Here is an 18710-nt window from a genome sequence, read left to right as displayed (position 1 = left end):
ACTTTTAGTTAATCTCTTTAGGATTGGGAGGGCCTGGAAGAAAAAGATCTAGCTATGATAATAGAGATTCTTTACAAATGCAAATTTCCCCCCAAAAAGGACAGCTTTGCAGGGTCATTTAAAGATATGGCAAAGAAACATGTTTTGGGGTAAAATATTTTGATTTTCTTCTTTTTCTCATAATGTTATGCCAGTCAGGTTGAAAAGTAAGTTACAATATATAGGGTTAAATAAAACCCATCTGATGAGAATTTATGGTTTGTAGGGCATGACTCCCTAGACTCCTTAGATAGGAATTTGGGCAAAACAAAAAATTGGAATTTAGTTCTCAAACTCCATTGCCCACTATTAATGGGGTTTGTATTTTTTTCTTGTAAATTTGTTTAAGTTTTTTTATGGATGCTGGATATTAAACCTTTGTTGGATGCATAGTTTGTAAAACTTTCTCCCCTTCTATGGGTTGTCTACCCTGTTCATAGTTTCTTTGGCTGTGCCAAAGAAGCTCTTCAGTTTAATTAGATCCCATTTGTCAATTTTTGCTTCTGTTGCACTTGCTTTTGGAGTCATCATAAAATCTTTGCCCATATCTATGTCCTGAATGGTGTTGCCTAGGTTTTCTTCTAGAGTTTGTATAGTTTTGGGTTTCATATTTAAGTATTTTCCATTTTGAGTTAATTTTTGTATATGGTGTAAAGAAGGAGTCCAATTTCAATCTTCTGCATATGGCTAGCCAGTTATCCTAGCACCATTTACTGAATAGGGAATCTTTTCCCCATTTCTTGTTTTTGTCAGGTTTGCCTACGATCAGATAGCTGTAGGTGTATGGCCTTATTTCTAGGTTCTCTTTTGTATTCTGTTGGTCTATGTGTCTATTTTTGTACCAGTACAGTGGTGTTTTGGTTATTGTAGCCTTGTATTATAGTTTGAAGTTGGGTAGTGTGATGCCTCCAGCTTTATTCTTTTGCTTAGGATTGCCTTGGTAATTCGATCTCTTTTTTGTCCCATATGAATTTTAAAATTGTTTTCTCTCGTTCTGTGAAGAGTGTCAATTATAGTTTAACAGGAATAGCATTGAATCTATAAACTGCTTTGGGCAGTATGGCCATTTTAACAATATTGATTCTTCCTACCCATAAGCATGGAATGTTTTTTCATTTCTTTGTGTCATCTCTGATTTCTTGGAGCAGTGCTCTGTAGTTCTCCTGATAGAGATCTTTTGTCTCTCTAGTTAGCTGTATTCCTAGGTATTTTTTCATTTTTGTGGCAATTGTGAATGGAAGTTTGTTCCTGATTTAGCTCTCAGCTTGACTGTTGCTGGCGTGTAGGAATGCTAGTGACTATTGCCCATTGATTTTGTATCCTAAGACTTTACTGAACTAGTTTATGAGCTGAAGTAGCTTTGGGCTGAGACTTTGGGGTCTTCTAGACATAGAATCATATCATCTGCAAACAAGGATTGTTTGACTTCCTCTCTTCTTATTTGGATGTCCTTTATTTCTTTCTCTTGACTGATTGCCCTGGCCAGGATTTCTAATACTATGTTGAATAGGAGTGGTGAGAGTGGGCATTCTTGTCTTGTGCAAATTTTCAAAGGTTTTTTCTATTCAGTTTGATGTTGGCTATGGGTTTGTCATAGATGGCTCTTATTTTGAGATACGTTCATTCAACACCTAGTTTATTGAGTGTTTTTAATGTGAATGAATGTTGAATTTTATCAAAAGCCTTTTCTGCATCTATTGAGATAATCTTGTGGTTATTTTCATCTTTAGTTCTGTTTATGTGATGACACATTTATTGATTTGTGTATGTTGAATCAACCTTGCATCCAAGGAATAAAGCCTACTTGATTGTAGTTTATAAGTATTTTGATGTGCTGCTGGATTTGATTTGTCAGTATTTTATAGAGGCTTTTGCATTGATGTTCATCAAGGCTATTCGGCCAGGTGCAGTGGCTAATGCCTGTAATCCTAGCACTTTGGGAGGCCAAGGCAGGTGGATCACTTAAGCTCAGGAGTTCAAGACCAGCCGGGGCAACCTGGAGAGACCTTGTTTCTACCAAAAATACAAAAAAAATTAGCTGAGTGTGATGACATGTGCCTACGGGCCCAGCTACTCAGGAGGCTGAGGCAGGAGGATCACTTGAGCTCAGGAGGCAGAGGTTGCAGTGAGCCAAGGTCGCCTTCCAGTGTGGGTGACAGAGTGAGACCCCCTCTCAAAAAGAAAACGAAAGAAAGAAAGAAAGAAAGAAAAATGGATATTGGCTGGAAGTTGTTTGTTGTTGTTGATGCTAGCCTTACATAATGAGTTAAGGAGGAGTCCTTTCTCTTCAATTTTTGGAATAGTTTCAGTAGGAATGGTACCAGATTTTCTATGGACATCTGGTAGAATTTAGCCATAAATCTGTCGGTCCTGGGTTTTTTTCAGTTGGTAGGCTATTGCCAGAGTCATTTTTTAACAGCTTTATTGAGGTGTCATTGATACACACACACAAAAAAAAATCACCTATGTGATGTATACAATTTGATGAGTTTAGACATATCCATACACCCCATGATACCATCACCACAATCAAAGTAGTAAACATATCCATCACCTCCCAAAGTTTGATTGTGCCCCTTTGCATGGTTTATTTTGTTTCATTTTATGATAAGAACACTTGGCATGAGTTCTACCCTCTTAACACATTTTTAAATACACAATACTGCATTGTTAACTAAAGAAACCATGTTGGGTCAGCCAAAGTGACTTATGTCAGTAATCCCAACACTTTGGGAGGCTAAGACGGGAGGATCTCTTGAGCCCAGGAGTTTGACACTAGCCTAGGCAACATATCAAGATCCTATCTCTACAACAACAACAACAACAACAACAAATTTTTAATTAGCTGGGCATGGTGGTGCACACTTTTAATTACAGCTACTTGGGAGGCAGATGCAAGCAGATTACTTGTGCCCAGGAGTTAGAGGCTGCAGTGAAACTGCACTCCAGTTTGGAAGACAAAAGTAAGATTCTTTCTCCAAAAAAATAAAATAACAAAATAAAATTAAAATTAAGGAAAAAAAAAAACATGCTGTACAGCAGATAATTAGCATAACTGAAACTTTATGCCAATGGAGCAACAACTCTCCATTTCCCCTCCACCATCCCAGCCCCTAGCAATTATTTTTTAAATGGAAAAAGGAGTCCTTTCCTACATTAAAACCCTTCAGTGTCAACAGGATTAAGACCAAGCCCCTCAGCAAGTACAGATGCTTTTTAACTTACAATAGAGATAGGCCTCCATAAACCCATCACAAGCTGAAAATATCATTGCTGAAAATGAAAATGCATTTAATATACCTAACCTAATGAACATCATAGCTCAGCCTAGCCTACTGTAAACATGCTCAGAACACTTACAGTAGTCTTCATTTAGGCAAAATCATCTAACACAAACCCTATTTTAAAATAAAGTGTTGAATATCTCATGTAATTCATTGAATATTATACTGAACATGAAAAACAGAATTGTTGTATGGGTACTGTCAGTTCGGTTTCTACTGAACACATATCACTTTTGCACCATCATAAAGCCAAAAAAAATTGTTAAGTCAAACTAATGTAAATCGGGGACCATTTATACACAGATCCCTTCATAAGCTGCTAATGACTTTCCAGGCTCATATCCTTCCACTTAGACATGACCTAGCATATAGCCATTCCACACAGCAAACTCATGCTGCTAAACCTTTGGACTTCGTTACCGCTTCCTAGAATGGTCTCTCTGGCCCTTTAGCTTCTGGATGCTCATTGTCCAAGTCTCAGGTTTCAGTTACCCTACATAGATGAGATTGGGCGTGTACAGAATCATACGGCCATAGACATCAGTCACTCTATATAAAATTAGTCTTTTATCTGTTCTACCAATGTAGTAGCACTTAATACATTGTACTGTGATTAACATCTCTGAATCTTCTATTCAGCTACACCCTTAGTCATCTTTGTAACCCTATCACTTGGTACACTGCCAAGCACTTACCACCACTCTTTTTTTTTCCACTTGGAGATAGTCTTATTCTGTCACCCAGGCTGGAGTGCAATGTCACTATCATGGCTCACTCCAGCCTCAATCTCCCAAGCCCAAGCAGTCCTCCTACTTCAGCCTCCCTAGTAGCTGAGACAACAGGCATGTGCCACCATGCCCAGCTAGGTTTTTGTTTTGGCTTTATTTTTTAGTGACTGGGTCTATGTTGCCTAGGATGATCTCAAACTCCTGAACTCAAACAATCCTCCTGCCTCAGCCTCCCAAAGTTTTGGGATTACAAGCATGAGCTACTGTGCCCAGCCAATTTACTGCTACTCTCACTAGATGTGTGTTTCTATGTTAGGTTCTCTATTTTCGTATTAGTTTTTGGATTAGCTGGACTTCATTTGATGAGAGTTAAATAAAAAAAAAAAAAAAAAACTCTTAAATGTTTATGCCCTGACTACTTTATACTGGAATTATAACATAGATGAATATAATATTTTTTCTAAGAAGGTGGCGGACAGCTCTATTTCTTCCACCACTAAATGTTTTTGTAAAAAGTCTGACACAAGCTTGAATTTCCTTTTGTTAAGTAAATTGCTTTTTCTACTTGATGTCTGAAGAATTTTTTGCTGTTGTTAACATCCTGACACTCAGTAACATACAGTACACTTGTCATGTTGATAATTCAGTATCCATTTTTCCTATTAGATGTGTGTGCTTTATTGTTAAAGAGATTTTCCATTATTATATCTCTGAATACTTTTTCTCACCATCTGTTTTCTACTTCCAGGACATCTGTTGTTTTGTCAGTGGTCCATGTCTACAGCCTCTTCCTAATTGCTTTCACCTCCATCTTGCTTCTCATTCACTGTAACTCATGCCTTTTTTTCATCACACTAATTTAAATTTTAACTATGTCTCTTCCACTTATTTTAATATATTAGATTTAAAATTCTGCTTTACATCTTAGTTTCCTTGACCTTGCACTTATCTTTTATTTCATTCTGTTGTTTTATACTCGTCTTCAAACTTTCATTTCATTGAATTTCTATTTGTGTAAAATTCTTCTACAGCAAGAGACATTCACAGGAAACAGTTTGTTACAGAAATTATCATTTCTTTTCTGCCTTTGTGTGTGTGTGTGTGTGTGTGTGTGTGTGTGTGACAGGGTTTCACTCTTGTTTCCTAGGCTAGAGTGCAGTGGTGCAATCTTGGCTCACTGCAACCTCTGCCTCCCAGATTCAAATGATTCTCCCGCCTCAGCCTCCCAAGTAGCTGGGATTACAGGCTCCCCTCCACCCCACCACCATACCTGGCTAATTTTCTGTATTTTTAGTAGAGACAGGGTTTAACATGTTGGCCAGGCTGGTCTCAAACTCCTGACCTCAGGTGATTGACCTGCCTCAGCCTCCCAAAGTTCTGGGATTACAGGTGTAAGTCATCACACGCCTGGCCTTTCTTTTCTTTCCTTTTTTTGGAGGCAGGGTCTCACTATGTCATCCAGTGTGAAGTGCAGTAGCATACTCACAGCTCACTATAGCCTCCACCACCTGGGCTCAAGTGATCCTACCTCAGCCTCCCAAGTAGCTGGAACTACAAACATGCATCATCTCCTCCAGCTAATTTTTGTACTTTCTGGTACAGATGGGGTTTTGCAATGTTTTCCAGGCTGATCTTGAACCCCTGAGCTCAAGCTATCCTTCCACCTTGACCTCCCAATATGCCGAGATTACAGGCATAAACCACTGCACCAAGCCAGAAATTATGATTTCTTACAGATGGGTTCCTCATTTTTCTTTCACATGTATGTTTCTCTCAGTCTCTCTCTCTTTCTGTCTATTTATATTTGTCTTTTTCTGTAGTACTTTTGCAGAGTTTTATGCCATTTCCTTTCATCTTGCATATGCTTATATAGGCAACACTGTACAGACACTATTTGCTATAATATAGTGTGTTTTGCAATCATTTTTACTTGTTTGTGCTCAGTCTTCCATAAAGGTCATACCAGAAGATTGAACCCTGCTAATGTCTATAAGAAGAAAATAATAAATAATTATTTTAAACATGACACAGTGCCATGATACACTGATTTACTACAAAATTTATTTATGGGGGGGCACTAAGATGTAGTGGTTAGGAGAGCAGGCCCTGGGACAAACTGTATAGGTTTAAACCTGTATATCTTGGACTACTAAATCATTTAATCTTTCTAAGCCTCAGTTTCCCAGTCTCTAAATTGGGATTAATAAAAACACCCAATCTCATTGTTAGGGGGAGCAAATGAAACAAAGTATGAAAAACACGTAGGAGGCACTTCATGTTTGTTAAATGAATAAATGAATACATATTCTCCAAATAAAACTTTAAACAACACAATATATTTTCAGTTTCAGTTTGAATAGCTTGATTCTAAATTTGGCTAAATCTGTGAATCGGTGCCTTTATCATTTTGATACAAGTGCAGCTGTCTCATGCAAAGATGTAAGTTTTAAACAGCAGCGATTTTTTAGCCACTGAGAAATTCAAAGAGGAGGCCTGCCATCTAGTGGAAACCTGTTAAATTCCAATGCCTCTTCTAAGTCTGCCGAATTCACAGATTAAAGTAAATTGTTTATTGTAATATGTTCGAGAGAAACTTCCTTTATGTACCATGCTTGTGCACATTTACAGGAGGGAAATGTTCTGCGGTAGAACGAAATAATAATACTAACAGTAATAATAACCAACTTGAACTGTCCTCTGATTGAATGGGATTGGCTTTACATGATACCATATATTTCACAGCATTCTCAAGTCAGACTTGAAAGAAAACTCCAGAAAGTAATTAATGATAGAAAAGACATACTTAGTGTAAGATACGCCAGAATTTCTTCCACAGTGCTCATGTAGAAAGGTCACGAACATAAGTGGCCTCATGCTCCCAGGTCTCTTTCTGATTTTTAAGGCCCAATTTCTTTGTTCCCATGAGCAACCTCCTTTTCTCCTCCCTGCATTTATCTTTTTGTGGATAAAAGCCTGATCAGAAAATTCTAACCTATTTTGTCCTCCTAAACCATTTCCTTTTACTATCAAAAAATATCCTAAACAATGTTCTTTTTTTAACAGATTGTCAGGTTTAATAAGTATTTCTGGATTAAATATTATTTCTTTAATCATCACAGAGACGAAAACCTAAAGTAGCAAGTCTTATGAAACTACTCCATATCTCAAGAAATAAATTACACTGGCAGGGTCATGAGCTGTGGCAATGATGTAGAATTCTTGGGTCAAAAAGGTAACCAATCTACATGTGGAATAAGGTCCTCCTATAAAAAGGTAGAAACTTGACAACGTTATGGGTGATAATTCTTAAAAGAGGTAAGTAAGGGGATTTTATTAAATATTTGAAAGGTTAATAATTTTAAAATATAATGAGGCAAGAGCTATTGTTAGGAGGGAAAAAAATGTATCAGTGATACCAGGGAGATAAACGCAACTGTGCAAAGCATGTAGTAAACAACGGTTCCAAGGACCTTCTGTCTTTTCAAAGCAACCTTTGAGTGAGGCTATTTTTGACTTTCATCTACATACTGAGCTGATCCATCCATCAACCAAGCTTAAGTTTTTTTCTTTGTCCTTCAGGTAGAATCCTCCATAGAACCAAAGGCATGAGTTGAATGAAGGGCACTGTTAAAACAGTGATAGGTGCCATGGGGTTCTGTAATACCTACTCGTGAAGCTTGTTTGAGCCATCTGGTTATGATTATACTTGCTCTCAAATGTACCAACTCCATCTTGTGAAGTACTGTTGCTTGGCCTGTCTGACCTTTCTATTTGGTTAGTCTGATAGAACCCAGCTTATGATGGGAATTTCTATAATATATACATGGTTGTTTGATACTCCATGGTCAGGCAGCCTATCTCCACCAGGGCTCAGTAGCACAGCAAAAGGTTTATAATTCTCTACCAAAACCAGCATTATCTTGCTCCAGAAACCAAGAGACTAACATTATAATTTGTCCACTGGGACTTGCAACAAACTCCACACAGCATCTTGTCTTACCATTTATACATTTATAATCATAAGTTCTGCTAAATTGTATGACTCAAGTGGCAGGGCTGCTTGCACCCCGCCCTGGACCTGTTGCTGAGATCTGATTTAAAGTTGGCAGCATTCCATGTCACCCAGTATGTTGGCTGGAGAAGCGTCCCTAGTTGCAGAACTGTGGCTGCCTCCAGAACTCAGAGGCCCACCAGATGCTGTGCTTCTTTTTTAATGCAGGAGGTACAAGACGCACAAATTTGTCTTTTACATTAGACAAATATAGGCACAGCCTGATCCATAAATCCCTAAAGTATTTACAGACATAGCAAGCACTTATATCTTCATAGGGTCTGTCTCTCACACACTAGAGCACATCTTGCCAATGCCTCTACTGTGCTAGCCCTCTCCTGCAAATCCAACTCAAACAAAATAATGTCATGAAAATAATTGATCAGAGTAATGCCAAATGTCAAGATGGTCCAGATCTCTTCAAACCCGTATTATGACAGAAGACAAGAGGATGAAAAACAGCCTTGGACAAATCTATAAACAAAATTATTGTCCATTCTATATGAATATAAACTTTCTTATTCTCTTATTTAATTAGAAAAGAACACATTTTCTGACCTTATCCTTAGCCCAGTGAGACTGATTTTGGACTTCTATCCTTCAGAACTGCAAGAAAACAGATTTGTGTTGTTTTACACTATCATGCCTGTGGTAATTTGTTATAGGAGCCATAAGAAACTGTTACAGCTAGAAATCTAGTTGGTGTATGTTGACCACACAATTTTAACCCTTCAAGTCTGTCTTGGATCTCATAGAAGATATATAAACTCCACTACAATACCTGTATCCAAGAAGCCATTTTACTGGAAGAAAGAAAAGGAAGCTGGCAGGAAATAGGATTTGTGAGATTAAACATTTAATATGTTGTGTAAGTCATAAGGGATCAGTTTTTCATTTATCAGTAGGGGGCACTAGTAAGCATCTGGAGATAGAAGACAATACTAGTCTTGGGCAGTGGCAGCCAGACTAAAATGTAAGGAACTCCAAATGAAACCAGCTTAAATCTTAGATTCTAAGAGAGTACAGGAAAATGAAAGATTGGTTAATATCCAGAAATATCACCTACTGATGAGATCATCTAAAGATCCTTTACCTTATGCTTCATGTAACACCAAGTCAGGAAAAACCGATGTCAAAGACTTCGGCAATCACGGGAATTGGGTATTCTACAAGACTACAATAGTACAACTTCATCAGGGGAGTTCCCCAAGGTTCATATTCTACTATGCCCTATATATTTAGGGTATGTTGGTCCAGAAGGTAAAACTCAACCAAGAATCACAGATATTGGAGGCCGGTAACCAAGTTTAATGAAACCCTAGTTAGTTGAGATTAACTAGCATCATAGTTAGTTAAACTTGGCAAATGTAGAATTGAGAAGAGACCCCAATTAATCCTGCTTGCCAGGTAACAAAAGCTCATGTACCTGTCATGTGTTCCCTTTCAACGGATGTGACATATGGAAGACCTTAAGCTTATTCCACTGTTTTGCATCTTTACCATCTTTAAGGGCCTCAGAAAAATAGTTCTGACTCTGAGGAAGTCATCCTAACAAAATGGATGTAAGGCTAACTCTAGGAACCCCAAACTCCTAATAGAGTTTTGAGCTTTTTGTTGCTTATCAATAAACTTATTCTTGCAGAGGAAAAAAAATTCAAAATTGTTTCATACAGGCAGAGAGTTTCTCTCTCACTGCCTCTCCTAAAACAGAGGCAAAAATATGAGAAATTACTATTGGTTCAAATACCAGTTTTAAAAATTGCCACATTCATCTCTATGTTATGTTGATAAGAGTAAAATTAATCTTTATAACATGCTTCCAACCAAATCATAACCACTATTGAGCCTTGGACATTAGTACGGCCTTGGCTTCTATTATCCAAAGGAAGAAAAACATCTGCAGAAAAAAATTTCCGAAATACAGCTGGAATAAATTTTACATTTTTGTAAATTCTATTTTTAACTCTCAAGTTTAGATAATCATAAACAAAACCCAAGACATTTCTTCTATAAAAACTCCTCTTTAAGATGACTCAGGTAAAAAAATAACAATAATAAATGGGGGGAGGCAGAGTAATGTTTTAGGTTTTACTTAAAAACTAAAACACTAAATTATGACAGAATATTTTTTATTTAAACCAGATATATATAGATACAGCTACAGTTTTGTGGTTTTTTTAGAGTTGGAGTCTTATTCTATCACCCAGGCTAGAGTGCAGTGGCATGATCTCGGCTCACTGCAAACTCCACCTCCCAGGTTGCAGCAATTCTCTGCCTCAGCCTCCTGAGTAGCTGGGATTACAGGCACCTGCCACCGTGCCCAGCTAATTTTTGTATTCCATGTTGGCCAGGCCGGTCTTGAACTCCTGACCTCCTGATCCACCCGTCTTGGTCTCCCAAAGTGCTGGGATTACAGGTGTGAGCCACCACATCCAGCCAAGATATAGTTTTTATTTAAAAAGTAAAACAGCAAAAGATAAATTTTAAAGAAAAACCTGTACAAAAGCACTGAAATGGCTGAGGAGGACTGTGCTGAACAATTCTTGGGCACACATATATATGACAATTAATATTCTAGCCTTATCTATTAAACAGAAACCATTCCAAAAAAAGACATTTCTCTTACTTTTAAAGACTTCCAAATGAAAAAATGTTTCTTTTTTTTCATCTGTTAAGGACCCTTTTTTTAAATAAGAGTATCCACTTTTTATGTCACTAAGAAAGAGTAGACTAACCTGCCTTAGTTCATTCCCAGAGTATGGTTCTCAGCAAAAAACAGGACACTCAGCTGAGGTTTGTAGATAACTTAATAAATAAACTATCTACAGATGTGTGAATAGGGTTAAGAGATGTTACAGGGATGCTGAGCACTTTGAAACTTTTACCACCCCTAGGCCTGAAGCGGTAAAGTGGAGCTGGAGTGCATTAGTCCATTCTCACGCTCTATAAAGAAATGCCAGAGACTGGGTAATTTATAAAGAAAGGAGGTTTAGGACACAATGGCCCACATTTGTAATCTCAGGACTTTGGGAGGCAGAAACGGGCAGATCACTTTTGGCCAGGAGTTCCGAGAGCAGCCTGGACAATATGGTGAAACTCCAACTCTATTAAAAAATACAGAAAAAAAAAAAAATAACTGGGCATGGTGGCGGCACCTGTAATCCCAGCTACTTGGGAGGCCAAGGCAGAAGAATTGTTTGAACCCAGGAGGCAAAGGTTGCAGTGAGCCGAGATCCTGCCACTGCACTCCAGGCTGTGTGACAGAGTGAGACTCAAAGAAAGAAAGAAAGAGAGAAAGAGAGAGAGAGAGAAAGAAGAAAGAAAGTGGCGGGGAGAGAGAGAATGAAAGAAAGAGAGAGAGGAAGGAAGGAAGGAAGGGACAAAGGGAGGAAGGGAGGGAGGGAGGAGGGGGTAGGGGAGGTTTAATTGACTCACAGCTCTGTATGGCTGAGGAGGCCTCAGGAAATTTAACAATCATGGCAGAAGGGAAAGCAGATACATTTTATGTGGCAGCAGGTGAGAGGGAAGTGAGAACACAGGAATAAACTACCATTTATAAAACAAAACACATCTCGTGAGAATTCACTCAGTATCACGAGAACAGCATGGGGGAAACCACCACCAGAATCCAATCACTTCCCTCCCTCAATCTACAGGGATTACAGGCCCCTCCTTCCACACGCAGGGATTACTTTGGAGATGAGATTTCGGTGGAGACACAGAGCCAAACCACATAATGGAGTAATGGAGAAGTTAGGGGAGTGGAAGCCAGTAGTTGCAGAGCTGCAGCCACAACCAGAACACAGGTCCACGACAGAGATGGAGAAAAGAAAGAAATACCCTAATCTCTCCTCTCTCCCCACTTCCTGCAACCCCTCGTTGGTGTTTGTTATCGCCTGAACCAACGGGAACTCGAGTAGAAGAGTATAAGAAAGTACAGTGCAATATAAGAAAGTCTATATAACACAGTTTATTGGGGTCCAACACCAGGAGAAAAAAGGAGGACAGGGAATGGTGGAAAATAAATCTGGAGAAGAGTAGGCAGGGAAGCAGAATTATCAGCCCAGCACTTAAGTGTCTTACCCATGAATAACCAGTAAAACAACCCATGTCCCATTTCTCTAAGAACCTTCTAAGAGATGTCACTGGGGAGTGTCATCCCAAATTCGATGGTGTTGGCCAGACATGATGCACATGTCTCCACATTGAGTTGCTACCTCTCACCAGAGCAGAAACAAGTTAAATCTCTAACAGAGCATTCTGATATCCTTACATTATTTTAGTCAATTATCAGAATTGTCCTACCTACTCTGCTTCATTCAAGCAACAAGTCACAACTTTTCTCTGAATGCCTACATTACTTTGAAAATTAGGTTGGTTTTTGTTTTTGTTTTTGAGATGGAGTCTCACTCTGTCACCCAGCTGGAGTACAGCCGTGCAATCTCAGCTCACTGCAGCCTCCACTGCCCGAGTTCCAGCGATTCTCCTGCCTCAGCCACCCTAATAGCTGGGATTATAGGTGTGCCACCATGCCTGGCTAATTTTTATATTTTTAGTATAATTGGAGTTTCACCATGTTGGCTAGGCTGGCCTCGAACTCCTTACCTCAGGTGATCCCCACATTTTGGCCTCCCAACCGTGCCTGGCCCAATATTAGGTTTTAACTAGATACTTTGTTGCAAGTCATAATATTTTATGGCAAAGTAGTTATATCCATTTTTGGAAAATCACTTAAATATTTTAGGATGACAACTAAATCCAACTCACATATGTGACATCATACTAACCAGAGATAAATGAGTGCTACAAAAACTATAGTATGAATTTAAAATATAAGCAGTTTCCCAGGCAAGGTGGCTCACGCCTGTAATCCCAGCACAAGGTGCGTGATCACCTGAGGTCAGGAGTTCCAGACCAGCCTGGCCAACATGGTGAAACCCCATCTCTAATGATAATATAAAAATTAGCCAGGCATGGTAAAACACGCCTGTAATCCCAGCTATTCAGGAAGCTGAGGCAAGAGAATCACTTGAACCCAGAAGGCAGAGGTTGCAGTGAGCCGAGATTGTGCCACTGCATTCCAGCTTGGGCAACAGAGCAAGACTCCATCTCGAAAAATTTAAAAAAAAAACAGTTTCTAAAAATCGCTTTAACCAAACATAAATATCTCATATAACTTAAAAGAGCAAACAAAGGAAAATAAAAAGAGCTATTTGATAGGAAAATAATCCAAATATACTTTAAGGTATACACATTATGTAAAAATAAGTTTTTCTTTCTATATATAAAAGATAGCCAAAAAATTAAAGTCATTACCATTTAGGCTACATGACACATTTGGATGATTTTACTCTGCATACAACAATCACTAAAATTGTACATTCCATGTCATACTTTTATTGACACATTAACAACTCAAGTTATCTTTAATTTTTCAGGTACAAAGTATCTCATGGACTTAGGGTCCTAGGAAAGAGGTATGATAGAATTATTTACTTTCAGAATGCTCTATATGAGAGTTCTGTTGTAGAAAGTGCAGCACAATGGTTAAGAGCATGAGCCCTAGAGCTACATGTCCAGCTGTATCAGCTGTGTGATTTATTTCAAGCATACTTAACTTCTTATGACTCAGTTTCTTCATATACAAAATGAGTAAATAGTTGTCTCATAAGTCTGGATTAAATATGTCAATTCAAATAAAATGCTTTCAGCAGTGTCTTGAATAAACACAGAACACACAGTAGCCATCGCTATAGCTAAGCTATCCCTCATGCCTAAGATTACTCCCGGGAAGCAAATTAAGTGATTTTGAGGGAATAGGATCTTTTGTGCCATACTTTCATTCTTTCACCCTACAAATTATCCTTACTCTCAATACAATAATTGATTTCAAAGGAGATCATACATAATGGTACACAGAAAAACTTACTGTATCAGGAACTGTATAAACAGACTTTAAAAAAAAAAAAAAAAACTTTAAACTCACAAGACTTTATTCTCTCCTTGCAGAGATAGAATGGTGGCTCCACAAAAGCATTAGTGACACCGGCTCATTCTATCTTCTCCATCATCCATAGAAAGTAGCTTTCATTCTCAAAGTCATCTCATGAACCAGGAAGATTGCTGAGCTCTGGCTATCGCAGACACAGTGGCTCATGCCTGTAATCCCAGCATTCTGGGAGGCCAAGGAGGTTGGATCACCTTAAGTCAGGAGTTCAAGACCAGCCTGGCCAACATGGTGAAACCCCGCCTCTGGTGAAAATACAAAAATTAGCTGGGCATGATGGTAAGTACCTGTAATCCCAGCTACTAAGGAGGCTGAGGAAGGAGAATCACTTGAACCCAGGAGGCGGAGGTTGCAGTGAGCTGAGATCCTACTACTGCACTCCAGACTACCTGACAGAGCAAGACTCCATCTCAAGATAAGTAAATAAATAATAAAAGAAAATAACAGTTAATTAGTAACTTAATTTAAAAATTAAAAAGAAGTGGGAGTTCCAGGTGAGCCCAGAAAAGCAATTTTGAAACAAAGCAAGCAAAGCAAACTGGATTGCTTTACTAGAACAAAATAACCAGAACTTTCGTTTTTCTACTTTCCACTTTTTGCATTTCTTTGTGATAAATCACACCACATTCTGCCAGGGATATCCATGTGCCTTGAGAACATTTAAGTGTATTATAGCAATTATGCAAATGAAAGGAAAAGTTCATATTCACCTACTGGGAGTCAAAATAGGATCTTTTTTTTTTTTTTTTATGGAACATATTTTTTATTTTTTATTTATTTATTTTTTTTTAATTTTTTATTGGATTATAGGTTTTGGGGTACATGAGCAGAGCATGCAAGACAGTTGCGTAGGTACACACATGGCAGTGTGCTTTGCTTTTCTTCTCCCCTTCACCCACATTTGGCATTTCTCCCCAGGCTATCCCTCCCCACCTCCCCCTCCCACTGGCCCTCCCCTTTTCCCCCCAATAGACCCCGGTGTTTAGTACTCCCCTTTCTGTGTCCATGTGTTCTCATTTTTCATCACCCACCTATGAGTGAGAATATGCGGTGTTTCATTTTCTGCTCTTGTGTCAGTTTGCTGAGGATGATGTTCTCCAGATTCATCCATGTCCCTACAAACGACACAAACTCATCATTTCTGATTGCTGCATAATATTCCATGGTGTATATGTGCCACATTTTTCCAATCCAGTCTATTATCAATGGGCATTTGGGTTGATTCCAGGTCTTTGCTATTGTAAACAGTGCTGCAATGAACATTCGTGTACATGTGTCCTTATAGTAAAACGATTTATAGTCTTTTGGATATATACCCAGTAATGGGATTGCTGGGTCAAATGGAATTTCTATTTCTAAGGCCTTGAGGAATCGCCACTCAAAATAGGATCTTAAAGCAAGTCTTGAAAGCTAGACTTAGTATTTTCTAAATTGATTTACTTCCAAGAACACGTCAGGAAAAAATCTCGAGGGCTCAGACCATAGGGCAGAGAGGGCATGGACGATGCACTCCTTTTGACTAAAATGGCTAGGCCCTGAAGCTTGCTGTATAAGGCACAGAATAGCAGTTCTCAAAGTGCAGTCCAGAGGACCCATGGGGATCCTCATGACCTTTTCAGGACATCTGTGAGGTCAAAACTATTTTCATAATGTACTAAAACATTTTGTGCTTTTTTCACTCTCAAACTGTCATGAATGGAAAATGGAGTTTTCCAGGGGCTACATTTTATATGAAATTCCAAATAATTGAATACAGAAGCAAATATGAGTTACTATTTAAGCTATCTTCTACTTAGCCAGACACTAAAGGGAACACTAAATATAAAATAATGTCCCTTTTTTCATCAATGGTGTTTTATTTTGAAAAATACAATCATCATTCATAAAATATTATAATTAAATATTTTCATTAAAATTTCTGCTTTAATTTCTTATATGGCAAATACTGATAACTATAACCCAAACAAATCAAATTTCTTTGGGGTCCTTGAAAATTTTTGAGAGTATAAAGGAGTCATGAAACAAAGAGGTGAATCACTAACATAGAAGCAGAAAGTCCATCCCATCCAGGTACAAAGTGTTATAGAAGAAAGATACTTGGATTTTCCTCTCTCTCCTCTCTCTCTTTTTTTTTTTTTCTCTCTCTCTCTCTCTCCCTCTCTCCCTCCCTCCCTCTCTCTCTCTCTCTCTCTCTCTCTCTCTCTCTACCCCCCCCCATGCCCTGTATCCAAATCTTGAACATCCAGATAGGTATGGAAATGAAAAACTCAAGAATAATGAGAATACCATATATTAGAAGAAGGCTGAAAACAAGAATTCTCACATTTTTTTCTACCATGGACCACCTTAGGAAGTCTGATAAAAGTATATGGATCCATTCTTAGAATGTTTTTATATTCATAAAATAAAACACAAATACTTCCAAAAATATATGTTGAGCTACATTTTTCTATTCATATGCCCTTAAAAAAGTCCTGCACATGACCACTTCCAAAACACACAGAAAAATGTTGGAATAGCAATTGCAGGCAGCCGTGGATAAATACGCCTGGAACAATACCCGTGGTTTCCTATGACCAGTCCTTTTCAAAATGCACAGGATCCACATATGTCCAGGGAATGGATACAGAAGTGTAAGAGACCTGGGATTTAAAAAGAAGAAAGAAGATGAAGGAAGAAGAAGAAGGAGGAGGAGGAGGAGGAGGAGGAGGAGGAGGAGGAGGAAGGAAGGAAGGAAGGAAGGAAGGAAGGAAGGAAGGAAGGAAGGAAGGAAGGAGAGAAGAAGAAAGCAGCACCCGCAATTATATGGGGATACTTTGACACCTCAAAATAGCTTGGACCATGTACTCTAACAGCTGACTTCAGCATGTCAACTGTAGACTTCAGCGTATCAGACTTTAGCATATCAGCACCCTCTGCTGGGGGATGCTGATAATGGGAGACACTATGCACGTCTGAGGACAGGGGCAAATGGCTAATCTCTTTACTTCCCTCTCTATTTTGCCATGAACCTAAAACTGCTCTAAAAAAATTTTTTTTTTAATATTCAGCATTGCTCCTGTTGCTCATCCCTGAGTCTATCTTTGGAATCACAAGACCAGAATAGGTCTCACTATACAGGTTCTCAAAGCAATCCGCAAGTCCATAGGCTTGTCTTCATTGACCATTCCCATATAACAACTGAAGTGGAAGAGAATGAGATCCTCCTGGGCACGTGCAATCATCATCTTGGATTAGATGCTCCATGTCCCAGATAAGAACCAACATTCATGGGCATAACTTCCTATTACCCACAAAAGGCTATCGAGTTATTTAGGAAAGCCCAAAGTTTTGGGCTCACATCAGGAATTTGTAGTTCTTCACAACTAGTCAAGGTAAATTTATCAATCAGAGTTACTTTTACTATAAACAACATTGCTAGTTACATAGTTGACATTCTGCCATTTACAGGTTTCTAGGGAAATGTAATTAGAAAGTTAATCTAAGTTAAATTTTGTCCACACAGAAAGAGAAAAAGTTTTGCTAACCTTCACTCATTTTTTTTTTTTTTTTGAGATAGAGTCTCACACCATTGCCTGAACTGGAGTGTACTGGCACAATCTCAGCTCACTGCAACCTCTGCCTCCCGAGTTCAAGCAATTACCCTGTCTCAGCCTCCCAAGTAGGTGGGATTACATGTGCCTGCCACCACACCTGGCTAATTTTTTTATATTTTTAGTAGAGATGAGGTTTCACTATGTTGGCCAGGCTGGTCTCAAACTCCTAACCTCGTGATCCACCCGCCTCGGCCTCCCAAAGTGTTGGGATTACAGGCGTGAGCCACTGCATCCAGCCCACTTATTCTTTCTATGTACCCTTTCCTAACATTCCATTAAACACCCTTGAAGCCACTAAAGAAGGTGAAAACTCACATCAATATCAAAAACTAAGACTAATAGATATTCCAATGCTGAATCTGAAAGAAATAATCCTTACTCTAAGACAGATGGAATTTTTCTGTGAAAAGCACTTAAACTCTGCTTCATGAAACAGAGATTGCCTGACAAGTAGTAAGAAAATAATGCATCCTTTCCTGCTTTCTGTTTCTGTACGGCATCTCCACCAAACAGAAATTTAGAATGCTATTCTTCTTTTTAAAAAGGGCCAGTCCATGTGTTGACTGTGTCTCTCCTCCCTAAGTTGAAAGACAATTCTCCAATGGTCTCTTGTGTTTCTGTATATCTCATGAAGAGGCACTGACAGCTTTTGTTTCGGACTACCTTTTCAAGGATGTATGTATGGAAAACAGTCTTAGAAGATAAAAAGTTGAGTCTCCCTCTAGAGCAAAGCATATATTTGTTTCCTGACCAAGATAGTAAATGTGTCTCTAATGAAATATTTTCTTGAAAACTGACCTAATAGAAAAGAGATATCATAGTCCTCACTTTTAGGAGCAAGGAAGGTAATAAACAAGCTGATTTGTTTTACAAATCCCAGAAAGTTTCAGGAATTGGAGGCTCCAGATACATCTGAAGGCAAAGTATAGAGGTGAGCAGAAAACAGAAGAAATGGTTAAAAGTCTGTATTTTTAAAACAGTCATTTCTCAGTCCTCTTTTCTTAG

The 18710-nt window shown here is 38.6% G+C and overlaps 1 long non-coding RNA gene across 2 annotated transcripts in view; it reads right to left on the bottom strand.

The window, feature by feature from the left end:
* LOC108593473 (uncharacterized) overlaps positions 1-18710 on the bottom strand; it is an 87906-nt gene that overhangs the window by 57602 nt on the left and 11594 nt on the right. For both annotated transcript variants that reach the window (XR_008474389.2, XR_013521165.1), the window contains exon 3: positions 15141-15224. This is a non-coding gene — a long non-coding RNA (uncharacterized LOC108593473). The remainder of the gene's footprint in view (positions 1-15140; positions 15225-18710) is intronic.

Source organism: Callithrix jacchus, chromosome 8 (assembly GCF_049354715.1).
Source record: "Callithrix jacchus isolate 240 chromosome 8, calJac240_pri, whole genome shotgun sequence".
Lineage (NCBI taxonomy): Eukaryota > Metazoa > Chordata > Mammalia > Primates > Cebidae > Callithrix > Callithrix jacchus.
Note: the sequence above shows the minus strand (reverse complement) of the source record. Positions and strands in the feature narration are given on the sequence as shown.